Source organism: Ornithodoros turicata, chromosome 2 (genome assembly GCF_037126465.1).
Source record: "Ornithodoros turicata isolate Travis chromosome 2, ASM3712646v1, whole genome shotgun sequence".
Taxonomy (NCBI): domain Eukaryota; kingdom Metazoa; phylum Arthropoda; class Arachnida; order Ixodida; family Argasidae; genus Ornithodoros; species Ornithodoros turicata.
In genome coordinates this window covers 115,107,671-115,124,407 of record NC_088202.1, presented here as the reverse complement: position 1 = coordinate 115,124,407, position 16,737 = coordinate 115,107,671, and the positions used below count along the sequence as shown (strand labels likewise).

The window sequence follows — 16,737 nt, the reverse complement described above, 5'->3', positions numbered from 1 at the left end:
TCTAATCTACTGTGTCGAACACTGTCCTGTGTAATATACATGTATGATCACTGACACTCCTCTCCCACGAATCTCGCGAGGGAGCTATACTTCTCGTGCACGTTTGCCACTTGGAACTGAACATGCGCTCGTGCCACGCCCGCCAGCTGGCCATGATTCGAAGTCAATCAGTGTCTGACTTCTCCCAAACTCAGGGCCTGTGGGCGGCACGTTGTGATTCCTCACACTGATTAGGGACACTTCAGCGCCTTCCAAGTTAACCACGAGCAATTCTATGCCATGTTCTGCCTTTGGTGTCGCTGCGGTTCCTGTTCCGTGATTATCTCCCATTGGGACGACTCCGTTAGTACCGTTTACACTGGACGTCCTCGCAACGTCGTTGTCTTTAGATGACTGATTTACATTGACGTTGTCGTACCGATCATTGGCCTCTACAGAGGCACAGTGATCATCAGAATTCCCCGGGCATTCAGCCCTCGTTTCTACTTCTGGCATGCTCCTACATGCGCCGGAACAATCGTTGCTATCAGTGCGCTTTTGACAAGGCCTTTCCTTTGCTGCTGCCTCTGGTTCTTTTTTACTAGTGTCCCGCCTTTCGGCTTGTCTAACGACAACCAGATCAGTGTTCATCGACCGCGTTATTACAGCTTGTGTCAATGCCTCAAAGTTGCTTCCCGCATCGTCTGATGAGAGTCCCGCAAACAGCTGCTCGGCCCGTTTATTTAAAAACGGGTACAGAAATCCCGTCTTCCACTGGACAGGAAAGCCTTCGTCGTCAAACGTCCTTTCTACGTCGCCTAACCATTGGCCTACCAATGATTCATCTTCTGGCATTTTTGGAAGGGACACTCTTAATCTGCTCAGCATGTTCCTGATATCCACAAACTTTTCGTCTGAACATACACTGACCTGTTCCCGTCGCTTGTTATACTGAGACAGGCGAGAATTGTAGGCCCTAAGTTGCGCCAGCTGGAGTTTCATATCCAAAACCTTCCACTTCTTGGCGACTGGTGCGCCGAAACTGAGAAGCGGCACTCATACTCAATGGCGTCCGTAAGCGCCGCATCTACTTCTAGCTCCTCGCTACTCCTCATCTCCCTGTCTCTACGCTCGTTACTAGCCTCGATCATAGTGCACACGGGATGTAAGCAAAGAAACACCTACCTCGTCTATCTTGCTTCCGGAGGATGCGTTGAGGTTCTGTCCAACAATCCAAGAACACAGTTGACCCCGGTGATGCTGCCGCTACAACGTCGCGTCACCGCTGCTTGGGTCTCTGGGTTGTCCTTGCTACTCATCGCTGGCACAGACACCTTCACTGCGGTCCGTTGCAGTTAGCTTCCGCTGTCCGTCGCGGAGCTGCTTCTGGGCTTGGCCAGCACTGCTTTCTGGTCACAGCCGCTCCAACGGCTGCAGCCGGCAATGCTCCGACTAACTTGCCTCGAAGTTGTTCCATGTTGCTGCTGGTCGTTATGCTTCTTTGCAAAGCTGGGATCCTGACGATGACTGGAGCTGTCCCTTCAGATTCCTGGACACTCCGATGGTCTGCCGTTGTCTTGCGCTGATATGCCCTCGTTGTTCCGACTCGAAATATTGTCCGTCCGTCCGGATGGTTCAACTCTCCGTAGGTGAGCAGACTGTCGTGCTGCGCCAGTAAAGTTTCTTCCGTTGTTGCTGGAAGATGGTCCGTTGATGTAGCTCACAGATCGAAGATATTCCCAAGAGACGTCCGATAGGCGGTATTCTCGAACAATAACTAGGCTTTATTTACATAGTTATTTGCATAACTATATACAAGACATTACTACAGCGACTGAAGTCACGGGGCTTTCGCCTCGTCTTCATCAAGTCGTTGCGGCTTCCACACACGAATTTTCGTGTGTCCTCCGCTTAAAAGGTTGACATTTGAGACACAACCCCCCGCCAGCAAACACCAATCCCAGAAGCCCGGTTCAAACGTCTCCAACTCATGGTTGGCCTAGTTTGAATTTAGAACGAACCAGGCACCTCCTAATTGTCCGCCCACTACTCGGTATTTATGGGTAACGGACCAAGCTGTCAACCCGTGCACAATGCAACTTTGGATAGTTCATCTTCCTTGGCCCACTCTACTGATTTATTGCCAGCGAGCATCTGGTCGCGAAGACCCCCTGAGGCGTCAAGTGTCCCCCGTCCAACGTGCCTTCCCCGAGTCTCTGTCGGGTGGCTATTGCACTGCGTTGGAAATGCACAATATTCGCGGGGTTTCTAAAAAGTACAACTCTTACAGTGACCTCCATACTTTTTCTCCGACGGGTTTGGCGACACTGTGTGGAGTTGTTGTGAGGCATGTTAATCAGCTGGCAGCGCTGCGTGTGCTTGGCGCTCTGTTTCGAGTTTCAGCGTTGTGGGAGTGAGTGACAAACTCATGGCTCAATGGCTCAAACATGGAAGTGTACTTTTAATGCGGACTGGACGAATCCAGCCATATCATAGTTAGCAAGCTGGATTCAACCCGTGTCAAACGGCCCGTACAGTGCCCTCTGCACGAAGTGCAGGATGAAATTCTCCTTGAGCAACATGGGGAAAACAGCAGCATCCAGTTATTCGGTGAGCAAAAAGGCATCTACGGTGAAAGCAGTTGGAGCTGCCTCCCAGGCAAGCCTCGTGCCGTTCTTAAAGACAACAACGTACGCAACCTCAACAAGTGCGTCGATCGGCCTTCGTTCGACGTCTGAACCACCGCACCGGTCGTATGAAACACCCTAGGTGGCTTCTTGCTGAAAAAAGAAGTCAGAAAAGCTTATATGCTTTGGTGCATGAATGCGATAACTACGCACGCCTCTTTTCGCTCTGCCGCGGCCTTGGTTCTGCTATTTCCGTCGTGAGAAACTGTTGCAAAGATCATTTGTCCTTTGGGGAAGGACAAAGTCGGCAACACTTTGCTATGGAATCGTCCCATACTTCCAAAAGCAGTTGCTATCAAGCCTCCTTCGTGCATCATTCTTGGTATCATTCGATGAGTCATTGATCAAAGTGGCGGAGAAAGAACAGATGGACGTGCTTGTCAGGTACTGGAATACAGATGAACCCACAGCGAAGACACAATACATCACATCATGTTACCTCATGACCATACACGTGCAGATGACTTAGCTTTCGCTTTCAAGAAGACCACTGAAAGCGTGAAAGAGAAAAGGATACTGCAGATGTCAATGAAGGACCCAATGTCAACAACAAGTTTCTAAGGTTCATCAGCACATAGATCACACAGTCTGGGGAAGGTCACCACATCGATGTGATGGATAGAGGGAAAAAAAAGGAACCACATCGTCTGGAGAAGGCCTCGTTGATTCAGGGAAAAATTGACTCTTCCCCCCCCAAAAATAGCACTTATATTGGGGACTATTAAAGAAATGTTAATTTCACGTGGAGCGTCCTGAACCAGTTTTGGGTTCTGTTCTCTTTCAATGAGTGTATCTTTTTTGCATTGTGAACAACCTGTATATCACGTTTTACGAACATAGTAATCTATGCAGGAACGCATGAACCAGTTTTGTCAACCACTTATCATCGCGTGCACTCAACTTTTGTTGGTCCGAGACGCTGCGTCGTCTTTCGACGCACGCGTCAACTCTAAACTTGTCCACTACGGATGCGTGCCCCGCACATGTTTTGCGAAATGATGTTACCTTATCACCCTGGCCGTACAATGCAGCTAGTCTTGATCACATGATGTCAATTGCCGATAGACAGAAATCTGGCTATGGTCAGGGAATCCACCGTGCTCAGTTAGGGAAAACCTGGAAAAGTCAGGGAATTCGGAAAGTATTATTTGGTAGACACCCTGGTGGTACACTTGACAAAATTTCGCACTAATGAGCATGCTCACTCATGCTGAATGTGAAAAACGAATTGAGCATGAGTCATCATATGGAGAGCTGTATAGTCAGCGGTGATGAAAGTCTTCGGATTACCGCGGGCACTATGTAGATCAGCCGGACGAGTACCACTAATTAAGTGGATCCCTCCCCCACTATCAATCAAAACATCATAACAGCCCATTAAGGCCCTGTTTCACCAACGTCAGTTAACACTTAAACCGGGATTAAACTACTTTAAACTTTGTGTTCATCGACAGCACTCTGTTATCAATGGCTCTATGTGGTCCTGTTTGACGGGGAATATCGCTATTCCGCATTGGTGAAAGAGGGTTGACGACTAACACCGAGCTTAGGGAATCCTAATCTCAGTTTAAGTGTTAACTGGCGTTGGTGAAACTAGGCCTAAAGGGTGAACCGCATGGCACGAAAAACTGGCCGAAAACTGGCCGAACCGAAACCGGGACCGAACTGTTTTCTGTGCATCACCGCATGCTACCGAAATGCACCACGAATTTCGGCCGAAGACTTCTGGCCGTGGGGAACATCGCCTTTCAACCATCCAGGTCAATGAGATAATTCCTGTATTCATAGGGGTAGAAGTCGCACACACGGCAACAGTCAACCCCATTGCTACGTCATCGTTGCTATGGTTCTCCTTCCGGCTGGATAGCTATTGGATGTTTCTACTTTTTCGGTTAGCGTCACTTCCCATTTCGGAGAAGAAATCTGGCTTGGCGAGATCGGGCCGAACTCGGCACGGAATTCTGTTCTCCGAAAAAAGTTCGGTCCCGAATTCGGTTCGGAAAGAATTCGGACGCTTTTCGGGCCATGCGGTTCACGCTTAAGTCCTTCTCGATATCCTGAACAGTTACAATGGTTACAGAACATCACGGGCGAAGGGCAGGTGCATGGCGTCCATGGTGTCCGTTCGTTTTGCGCTACTGCTTTTTCGCCATTCATGCTGCCAGTTCTCGTCGTTGTGCGGTGCTATTACTTTCCGCGAAAGTGCTCCTGTGCTACTATTTTACTATATGCTACTATACTACTGGGTACATGAAGTTCACTCAATACTTCTGCTCAAAAATTGGTCTGAGGCGAAGCTGCTTTCTATAGAGGGCGCAAAACCTGCTGATCCTATAATATTCTATGCTAATTTATACCGGGGCGTGCCTGGTGGCATACCCGACATCTCGAGGAGCAAAGTGTAAAATTAGCTCGCGGCACAAGGGGAAAATAAATAAATTTAATTAGCAGAGGAAAGTCCCGTGCCAAGGTTGCTATCGTGTGAGTGTTTCGTCGCCACTTTTGCAAATTAGAAATTATTCTCGACGAAAGCTAAGGTGCTCGCAGTTATTATGCAATTAAGAGAACCAGACGTTGCACGTGGGGCAATTACAGAGCGGCACAGAGTTTGCTCTCGGTACGCAACTTGTATTGCGCTTCGTATTGAATTACGAAAATGAACAATTATAAATCGCGCAGTTATAATTTCTGCTACTGTGCCTACCACCGCGTCACTACCAACAGCTCAGTCCAAAATTCGCCTGCTTGTTTCCAAGGCAATCACAATATTCCCATTCCTTCTTTCTGCGGCTCTGATAGCGAAACTCCACTTGTGGTTTCCGCGCAGCGCAGTGTGGTGTGCCGGAGTACACTGTTAGAAGAAAAGGTATAAGAGAGGTATAACGAAGGTATAAATCAGGGCTAAACTACTATATTTATACCTCGTTACCACCTTCGATACCCCGTTTAAACCATCTGGAAGGTATAGATCATCGACGCTATACCTTCCACGGCAGCTGAGGGCATAATAAGATACTTCCTTCTTACGTTTATGCTTTCGGCGTTTTGTATACATTTAGCTGTGCAACGCGTGGTACCACATTAATATGCGGTGGAGACATTATCATCTCAGTTAAGCAGTAATGTAGCTAAACAGACTCAGTAATACAGTAGCAGCTTAATTAATAGGGGTTCTGATGAGCTCGCTACCGAGGAAACTGGTTTTGGATGGTGGGGACTCAACATGGACGGCGCGTTCTTGGATGGGGAAACCACGTGACACGATCGGCCCAATCGCCGACACCGGACGGCGGCTCCGACGCGGAAAAGGAATGCGATACTCTGTACCCCTATTTAGTGACCATAGTTGCACTGTAACATGCGCATTAAGTGAGCCATTGTAAACTTTTCGCAGTACAACGGACAGTGATGTTCGCCGTGACTTTCGAAGGGAAACAATCAGATCACATGGCATGGCGTGGTTCGTGAACGATCGCATAGTACGCAGTAAATTTTTTGACGAGTTTCAGTATGTAAACGAGGCGTTTTGAATGCGTTAGCATTAGAAGCCCCACTTTGAAGAAAAGCCGGCGTCCGCTCAGCGTTTCAAAAGTACTTGGGCCCTGGAATCAGAGTGTCAGACACCGGGCGTTCTCCGCCATAGTGAAATTTTTACGGGACATTGATGCAGACAACAAGTTTTGAGTCTATGTGTGTTTTGTGGGTTTTGCTGTTCGACTGTTTGCGTGTTGCGTGTTTGCGCGTTCTGTGACATCTCAGTGTATGTGTACTTGCTTTCTGTCGGAATCACCACCACTAATCATCATCATCAGCATCACCATCCTCCTGCTCACCTTCATTGGCATCATCATTCAAGGAGTTTTCCACCAAAGTAACTGGTGCAAGTGATGTGGAGTTGCGGGCCTCACATTAGTGAAGCCAAAATCTCCAGTTTATTTTTTCCTTAAAACCAACCAACCAACCCGGCGTCGTAGCGGGGTGACCGAGCTGTCCGTGTACACCGCGGCTCGGGACGGAAAAGAGCGAGTCTAGCTGCGCTCCGCAAGCTGATACGCTCTTCTCCGTCACGTATGTGGTGTGATGTGTTCTAGGTATGCATTCTCTATGAGAAGCAATTAGAAGTAAGACGAATGTCGAATGCTAACGCATTGTCATCGTATTAATTACATTAATCACCCTCAATATTTTTTTTTAAATAAGTACCTTCTTTTATTAAACTGGCTAAATGGAAAGGTGTAATGACAATATTGAAAAAGGCGTTCCAAGACACCCATCTGAAACCGTGTTTTAAATGGAACGCAACTCTCCTGAAAGTGTGTTGTTATGAGAAAATTTATTATGAACGGAGTACACAACGCACAGTAAACATATGACAACAAGGGACTATAGAGACCCGAATGAGTATACACCGCACGTGAAAAAGCAGGCAATATGCAGGGTAAACTATGTACACTAAGAATCTAAAATGCATTGGCCAATACACGGCCTGGACTATAGGCTACACCAGAGGTAAATGTACCTTATGCCTAAAAGTATGAAGAAAGAAAATAATTACACGGTGGTGCACTATGTAAAATTAGGGCGGTGCTCCCACGATTGGTACTTGCCCGTACCTGGGCACAAGCTGAGGGATGTGCACCTCATGGCCTATCGAACCGATCATGCCCATGCACGAGTAGCTCCCGCTGCAAGAAGTTTATTAGATTCACGCGTAAGCGCCGCAGCAACAGGAACAACTGCGCGCGATTCCGACGCTGTGCCAGCACCTTACAGCGCGCTGTCCACAACATGTCGGTGCCACAAGCAGTCACAAGAACATTAACAGACGACGACAGTCGAAGGACACAGGGCAAACGACGTTTGTGTTCCAACGGCGCGCACGCTAGGTGAAGAAGCCACGGAACGACTTGGTAGAATAGAAGACAGCTTGCGGTGAGAGGAGTGGACCGCGGCATGGATCTGTGGCGGTGACGCAGCCGGCGATTGAGCCACTGGGTCATGGGTGTGCGCCACAAGATCTTGTGCGAGGTGGCCCATCCACTACATGAACAAAACTTGGGTTGGCGACGACTCACCCTTTAGAATACGCAGCGCAGTTCTGATGGCGATTCCTCTGTTCACAAGGCCAATGTCAGAAAGTGACAATCGTCCGCGCGAAGCAGGAAGAGACAGCAAGACCCGTGCAATCGGTCCGCGACGTTTTCTCCAGGAGAAGGAGAGCACGGCGGATCCTCGCTATTATCTGGTGCGGTGCAATTAACACGTGGCTCAAGTGCCATACCCGTCCGCATAGAACAGTTCGCACTAAGTACGCGCGTTCAAGGTACGAGAGCTGGAGCGCTTCGCGCCTTGACATTTAGAATGGAACTCCTGCAAAGTCTTCATCCAGTTGTCGTGCACGGGGCCGTTCCTGTCGAGTAAAACGCAAAGGTTCTTGCGAGAAGAGGAGGCAAGTTTACATTAGAAGCGTTGCTGCCAAGAGGCATTAATTTTGTTTTGTGCTTGTTTTGTTGTATCCCGCCGGACAGCGCAACATGCTGTGTATCCAATCGGGAAACCCATATACTCTATATCTAGAACCGTCTAGTAAAGGGTAAAATTTCACAAGTTACCCTGTAACCTATGGACAATACCCTCTATAAACGTTACACAGATCACCTATGAATAGAGGTTACTGTCTCCTACCCGCCACGCAGACGCAAAAGTTACAGTTTAGCCAGGCATGGCTGCCTCTAAGACGCCTGCCTCTTCACAGAAGCTACATAACAAATGCTACTGAAAATGAGCTCTCATCAGTGCAGAACGCAAACTGTCTTTTGCAACATATAGCCGTATATAGAGGCGAATATCTCCTATAGCGAACGCCAGCAGAAGCACTCAAGGTATGGTAGCAACAGCAGACGACCGGCATGATTCGCTCTGACCGGAAACTGCCGCAACTTCCCTTCGTAAGCGATGGAGTTTCCCGGCTTACATAACTCAAACAGTATCAGCACTGCTCAACAGACGAGTTCAGAAAATCCCAGAATACAGAAACAGAGACACAATAATGAAACGCACGATCCAAAACTCTCGTATTGAATGTGCGGCTAGAACGAGAACACAGTCACTTTCGAGCAGTACCTTTTATAAACGTTACCTTGCAAAAAAACAAGAAAAACAAACGAAGGAAATACAAACGCGGAATTCGTTTAGAACTTAGAACAACAACAGCAACAAATAAGTAATGATGATGTAGTGGAATGTATCGCGGCTGAGGCAGCACCAGAAGTTACAACGTCCCTATGAAGGGTGCATTTATACGTTACGACGATTGGATTTGGGTTGGACTCAGAACTAGCTTCTATTGCACCTACAATGTCAGGTCAAGTCAACAAGTCGTCAAGTCAACAACGTAGGTCAACAAGTCGTTTTTAACCTCTACATAGAGGTATCGGGCGTGTAACTTACAGGATAATTTGATATCTACGTCTATATACACTCTAAATCAGGCACACGATATGTACCGCATGAAAGAGGACCCGCACCTGGGCCAAGCGGTTCACATGAGGTACGTTCCTCAACCAGCAGGTGCAGTTCGCGACCACTGCGAAATTCAAGCGGTACAAGGGCTCCGACACCCCATCCGTACCGGCTAGTTACCTTTTTAAGCGCGGTCTAGCTGCTGTACCTCATGTGTACCGCGTGTTTCCGGCGCATGACTACGAACGCCTCCTCACGATCTGCATGCGCTGCAAAAATATTTCACGTGATTCCGGAAACCAGGCAATAAATTTCCTTATGCGGCAGGGCCGTAATGGGTCTGCACTATCATTCTATCACAGAAGTGCAATAACTAGAACCCGTCACCGTGAGGGATCGCAGGTTTGGGAAGAATGAGTTTCTTGCAACCGCTGGCAAATCAGTTTGTTTTGAAACGTCGGGGAGCGAGGACGAGTCTGCCCGGTCTTTGAAGAAACTCGTTCGACGCTTTCAATGTTGAAGTCATTTAAGGTGCGTATTATATCTATCAAGTAATTATTCGTCCGCACGATGCATTTTCGTTCATCTTCGCTCTGATTCCCAGTGGTCCTGATCACCGGCAGGCTGGACACGACGACTGAGGAACGGAGACAACGAACTTTGCGCTTTATGCACGAACGTTGATGCGTGAATTAGAGAAGCCTAGATTGCACTTTATACCTGGATTACACAAGCAAGTAGGCATGTTTCTCAGGTAAGCTATTTCGGTTGTTGGATTTTTTTACATTGTATTTTCTGCTAGGTTACGTCCAGGCGATGTCGTATATGGGTGAATCAATCATATTCTGTGGTTGGTGTTACGTTCTGCGGAAGAAACCGAAGTTGGGGAAGAACATGAATCCAAAGGTGTGGAAAAGATAAAGAAGCATGACCACAGAGCAGCCGTAATGGTGAAGGAGAGATGCAGGGCTCAACGTTCATCCATATAACGTTAATTGTGCCCCGTGTGTTGGGCGTTTGTGCATCATGACAATGCACGCTCGCGATGGACAAGCATCACCCCTGAAATTGATGTAATTTTCCAATAAAGGTATTTGTTTGTGATATTTATCGTACAGCGTTGCTTCCTGGGGCTGTTAATATATCGTAGAGGAGGGGAACCACCCCGACGGGTAGGCCTAAATATGCGTTACATCTACCGCATGTGAGGACGCGTGTACCTCTTAAACTTAAGCGGTACTTAACCGTTACATATGCATTGCCTGGTTTAGAGTGTAGAGTGTACGACCGAAGTACAAAAATGAGGTAAGAATGAGCGACCCGGTCAAACGCCTTTGCCTGGTCCATTGATAAGGGGTATCCACCTCGATGAGTATATGACACAAAACGAAGAATATCCAGTAGGCCGCACAACGTGTCGTACATACTCCGACCTGGTACACTGGACGATTGCGAGGGATGAATGGTTGATGGGAGCACGACCTGGATTTTTTGGGCCAAAGCGGACGTCAGAATTTTGTAGTATCGGCGTTCAGAGCAATCATTGGGCGCCAGTTTTCCTGTTTCGGCAGGTCCCCGTTCTTTTTAGGAAGGAGCACTATATCTCTCAGGCCGAACGATTCCGGGAAAGCACCATCGTGCATACACGCTTGTGCATTTGTGTTTCCTGTAGAATATACACTTTGGACTGGCGCTTTTTCAAGAATACACACTTAGAAGAGTGTTTTACAAAATAACTTTTGCACCTCGTGAAACTTACATCATCAAGGTATCTGTCATAGGCCAAGACATTTACATCAAAAAAGCAGAAGTGTAGCCGACGGGGGGGGGGGGGAAGCTTAGGGGGTTCACCCCCAAATCGCACCCTTGGTAGTGCATTTGGGGGGGGGGAAGCGAGGGTGAAATTCTTCTCCCCCATGTAAAGTCCCCATATAACCCCCCCCCCCCCCCCTCCTCGAAAGATTTTTCTGGCTACGCTGATGCTGAAAAGCTTACCGTGCTGTAGCAGCCATGCAGTGGGTATTTGACGTTGAATACGTTCGTTATTGCAGTGCTCTCCCAATCATAACGCAAGGAGAAAATACCTCCCGCAGATATAAGGAAAATGTTTGTCAAATATATTCTCTTTCCGTCTTGTACAATGTGCGAATCAATCAATTAAGCCTTTATTGTTATCTGAGGAGCCCCTTAACGGCATGTAGCCCGAAAGCTAAGGAACCTCATTCTCACACAACACATCTCCACTTCGTAGAAGGCTCAACGCTGGCAACAAGCGTTTAAGGCCAGCTGCGGTAGCAGCACCGCCTTCCTGTTTTTAACTTCATTAGCATCAAATAAGTTTTCTTCAGTTTTGGTTGTGTCAATACTTTGGAAAGTAGCCGTTCTGAGACTGTAACACAAACCGAGGAACACAGCACAAGCCTAAAGGTGCCTAAGAACAACAACAATTGAAATATGGCAGTCGTCGAAAAAGTCAGACAGGAATCGAACCACCCATCTCTCGATTGCCGGTAGCGTGCGCTAACCAATTACGCTAAGCTGGCGTATGCTTTGCTAAGACTTACCAAGGAACCTCGTTCAACTAACGGCACACGCACTCATGCACTCTCTTCTCATTCTCCCCTGCATTTCTTCACACACACACGCACGCACACACACGCACACACATACATACAACACAAGTGCGAGGCAGCGGCATGTGGTAACTGGTAGACTTAACAACATCAAAATGCCGGCAAATAGATGCAGGATGAAAAAAATACAGGGGTGTATAGGGCGAGCGGTGCGACGCTTGGCCTCACGAGCTCGTCTTAGAAGATTTCTTCAGCTTCTACGTACTTGAGACAGAGCGCCAGGGTCGCAACGCACGTTGTCGGTACTGCTTCCGCAGCACCTTCTCAACTCTGAAGGATTATCCAGGGCGTCGTTCAGTGTTCCCCAACTAGAGTCGAAACGTCGCCAGGTGGCCAGCACGTGCTCCATGTCCTGGGAGGTTCTGCGTGTGGGACCATAACAGTGCTATGCTTTTGCTGCCAGTTGTCTACTGTCATAGATGCAAGCACGTGTTTAATGGTACCCTACGCAATGATGCTGCGGTAATGCTAGAGCACGATGTCTTGTTTTCTGCTGTGCTGGTTATAGTATTGTTCAGTATGCGGTGTTGAAAAGAATTCAACCGCTATGAGCTTCGGTCTCATCTTACAACATATTTCATTTACGGCTGCATCCTTTTGCAAGATTACCTGCAAGAACATGTTACGGCTGGTAAGGTCTTATCCTTTCGGTCTTATTCCTATTCCTTTCAATCCGACCTCCATCATTGTATTCCGATAGGATTAGCGGATTAGAAGCGTTCCAAATGCCTTCATGCCAGACGGTCTATATAGTACGTCGATTGCTTCACTGCGCTTTGACGGAATGAGGTGTGATGATAACATTATTATTCTTGTGAAAGGCTTCATCATCTCCAAACCCGATTGCAACTCACTTTATCCAGGCTACAGCTGTGGAGTCGCCACAACGGACGCAATGGTTATATTGTATTATATGTATAGACACATATTTTATACATGTTCAGAGATGAAAGGTCAGATCAGCACCAAGTGACGTAGGCAAAAAAAAAAAAAAAAAACTAAAGAAGGAAAAGAAATCTGATACGGACAACAGGAGGGTATTAACTAAGATAGGACTTGATTAAGCGTTAAACTGCTTGCAAAGTGTTGAAGGAAGTCTATAAGGATAGTAATGATAGGATGAGGAGAGCGTGTTGGACAAACTGATACATTGTTAAGTGAACGCTGTGTCCGTGAGTGTTGATTCCGAAACTATAGTGCCGTCTTACTCCGTGTTCATCACTGATATTAACCCCAAAAATCCTGTGCAGTTTAATGTAAAGCATGGCAAGAGCCGACGACGGACGTTGAGGGTATTTCATTATTCCCGAATGCAAACAACTCAGGGAAAAGGGAGGGTATTTCATTATTCCCTCTCTGGAAATCGCAGAAAACGTCACTCGGACAAGGCCAATCAGTGCGCGCCCTTTGGCGCGGACAAGTCCAACCAGGGAGCGGCTGGAGGGCCCTTGGCGACCTGCAAGCGGGAGGGACGGTGTCTGCTGGTCGCAGAGAGTCTGTGATCGGCTTGTGGAATATTGTTTATGGTTAGCGTCGAACGTGTTCGTAAGCCAGGAGCGTAACGTGTTCGCATGTTCCACGCAACATGGTCGCGTCAGACCTCACAGTAGTAAACGACAGCTCACCGAGGTCTTTTCACTTAGTATATTGCGATGCGAACGCCAAGCAGACGACCTCGGAGACAATCGCCTGCGCTGCGCTGCCATTCGTGCGCCTGGCAGACGTCATAATGATAACGAGAGGATAGATAGGTAGCAAGCGAGCTGGTGGTATAGATCCACAACTTAAAAACCCGAGACTGGGGCACAAAAAACGACAACACAGACAAGGACATTGTCTGTGTTGCCGTTTTTTGTCCCTCAGTGTCTGGTTTTTAAGTTATCGGTCATAATGGTGTTACGATCGCTGGGGCTTCCTTAGCTGCAGATGGAGTACGAATCTTTAAAACGCGTTCATTTAATATGTAAGCTGTTTCGGGAAGAGACACTGCGCCAACTTGACTGCGAAGCAGCGACAAACATTACCGTATAAGTTTCATACAAACGTTTCAGGATGCGGTAGTCCATTTAACCATTTGTAAGGATGTCGAGTTTGGGACTGAAGCTCCGCCTTCTTCAGTACAAAATTCCTAACCTATCCTTGATGGCTTCGAGTAAACACAGCGTCCATGATTGATGTATTAAAGGGACCATGAATGGATATTTGACAAGCCCACGATCATTTTTAATTTGTTTCCCTGTGCTAAAGCATTCACTCTGTGAAACATAAAGTTGAAAATGGTTCAAATGGCGAAGATATTCTATATTAACCACGGGCATGAACGGCAGCTGCTACGGCCCGCCTCCGAAGCGAACTGGCTATGACATCATACACAGAACATGTTGCCCATTCGGGGACAGACTTTTGCGAGCAAGCTGCAAAATTTGCAAACAAGCTCGCATACTTCCCCATGAAATATGTTTTAATTTGACCTGGAGACAAGATTGTATCTAACCGTTGACACAGAATCCTACGAGAAATGTAATATAGCCGTTGACTGTCAGCATGGTTACTGGAGCACGTTTTCCTCTTTGAAATTCTTCTTCGTCAGAACATACCTCCGTCGGTGACATTTTACGAGCTGCTGAGTATCAAACGATCCATAGACGCTGTGTGGGTTGCATAATCTCTTCCTCCATTGCTAACAATTTGCCTTTCGCCATATTTCAAGTGATTTCGACGGCAGATATACGACATCGTTGTTGTCCAAACCGAAGCCATGCACCCACGTGGTCCCGCGGAGTGTGTCCTCCTCGTCGTTTACAGTTGGCTGAGAGAAATGGATGGCGATGACGTAAGCCCGCTTTGAAGGCATATATATCCAGCGGTCACGCCCTGATATTTTTGTCTGATAACTGCGTCCTTGTCGTACTGAATACGGTTAAAAGTCGATGTGTGTACGATAGTGAGGGATCATGTGAATGGTTTCTTGCAGAGTACTCGGAATTCGCGAAAATCATTTCATGGACCCTTTAAGTGCGTATAATCGACGCACGTGCTTTGCTCGGGCACGCGCACTCGACACGAACGACGATGGAGAATTTACGTAGGCTGCGCTCTATTTGCGGAGTATTTTCACGTCCTTCGTGCGCGTTATACATCGAACTTTTTAAATTCCATTGCGAATTATACGCCGGAAAATACAGAATTACGCATGGTTTCAGGACGACTAAGACTTCAGGATGGAGGTGGAGCATACGCGCTTCTTGCGTATTGATTATGTGTTTCGGACAAGGACAACGACCTCTTTCTTAATCCCCCATTTAACCTCCAAGATTATCCTCCATGTAACACATGAACAAAACGAAAATGAAGAACAAGAAAATGAGGAGGCCAGACCACCATGTTCACAACGCAAGACAAAGCACAAATGCCTCCCAATGCACCAGACGCAGATGCAAGCCCTTTCCAAACGCCTTTAGAGCAATCTGAGACACGTACAGCTCGAGGAGATAGAAACAAAAAAGTGTAGAACGCAAACGAAAGATCGAGGATTCTCATAAACAAACGACTCTAGCACCACAGATGAGCACAGCCAAGACCTCTGCGTTCAATCACCAAGCTCGCAGCTATTATCCGCCTCAAGGGCTCCCAGCACTTGTAGCTACTGCATTTTCACTGATGCTGTCCACTATCTGAGTCTAGACAAACGTTTTGAGCTTGGCGAAGTTGGCTCGAAAATTCGGGAAGCGATAAGACGGGGGACAAATCTCTGGAAAGGCTCACTGCGGTGATCGAGAAAACGGCCCTCATGAGCCCCCTTTCGGGCCTTTCTTGTTTTCTTTCCGACGCGGCCAACGAATTTGTTTATAGCTCTATCTGTCTCTGCGTCTAAGAAGGGTATTGCGGATGCATGGCGCAGAATAGCTAAGGCCTTGTGGCGAGAAGTTCAAGGCGGGCCCCGCAGAGACGACCACACACCTTGTATTGAAGTGGAGACGCTGTGCTGGGTTCCTTTGCTCCACGCGGCTAATGTTGTTTTTCGCACCCATTTAGTGTCGAGATCACATCCGAAAAAGAAAGGAAAAGAACTGTTGTAAACAGAAGTGATTTGGTGGCGACAGTGCATGTGCAGATAATTCTGGAGATGATGCTCGTTAAGAAATAGGGACTGTCAGTAGTAATAGCGGCAGTTCGGCACTGTTTGTAAAATGTAAGAATCGTTATCGGGTAAAATTATGCAAGAAACTGGTCTGTTTCTGTAATGCAAGAAAAGACAACATAAGAAAAGTATGAAGTATCTGCTGCCTGCACTCTCTCCAATGCATTGCGAATGGCCTACAGCGCCATTCGCTCTGGCGATAAAGGCGTTCATTTCATTTTAGTTATTGTTTCTTCAAGGGGCCTCACAAGGCCATTACAGAAAGGAATGGGACCCGTATTTGTTGCCCAAAATATACAGAGAAAAAAGATAAAAACACAAAGAAAATAATGGTGGTTAAACTGCAGGTGAGAGTAATGGTCAAAGTATTTGTTAGTATGTCGGCATGAAATGTGAGGTGATGGCTTGTATGAATTATTTGTGATCAACAATCGTGGAAATGTGGTGTCGAAGACTATTCCAGTCTGATAAGCTGACTTGGAAAAACGAGTTGAGGAAGCATGTTGCCATGGATGCGGAGATGCGATCTTCACAGCACGATATCTCCGTTGGCCGACCGGGTGAATTACTATCCCCATCAGTTACGACGCACCCGCGTGTGTGATATCTCATTTGCGTGTGTAATGTGTGTGTGTGACTGTGTATGCCTCATCTTTTTGATCATCATTGCGCTCATATATTAACCAACATTCACTGAGGTATGGTACCGCAATTGTTGCGGTGAATCACCTCATCCCATCGTCAGTCATGTAGTTGTTGTTGTTGTTTGTGCGGGATCGGAGCAACTTAACTTTTTCGTCGTGGTCGACTGACCGGGATACATATGGATACATAT

General features: G+C 47.2%; 1 protein-coding gene and 1 long non-coding RNA gene across 3 annotated transcripts in view; one reads left to right on the top strand and one right to left on the bottom strand.

The window, feature by feature from the left end:
• The window catches only part of LOC135385968 (uncharacterized), a 261,800-nt gene that overhangs the window by 90,556 nt on the left and 154,507 nt on the right, over positions 1-16,737 (top strand). The gene's annotated exons all lie outside the window — the stretch shown is intronic.
• Positions 2,434-16,737, bottom strand: part of LOC135385969 (uncharacterized) — a 55,811-nt gene continuing 41,507 nt past the window's right edge. The window contains exons 4-6 of the long non-coding RNA XR_010420545.1: positions 3,672-3,782; positions 2,822-3,156; positions 2,434-2,759 (exon numbers count right to left, since the gene is read on the bottom strand). This is a non-coding gene — a long non-coding RNA (uncharacterized LOC135385969). The remainder of the gene's footprint in view (positions 2,760-2,821; positions 3,157-3,671; positions 3,783-16,737) is intronic.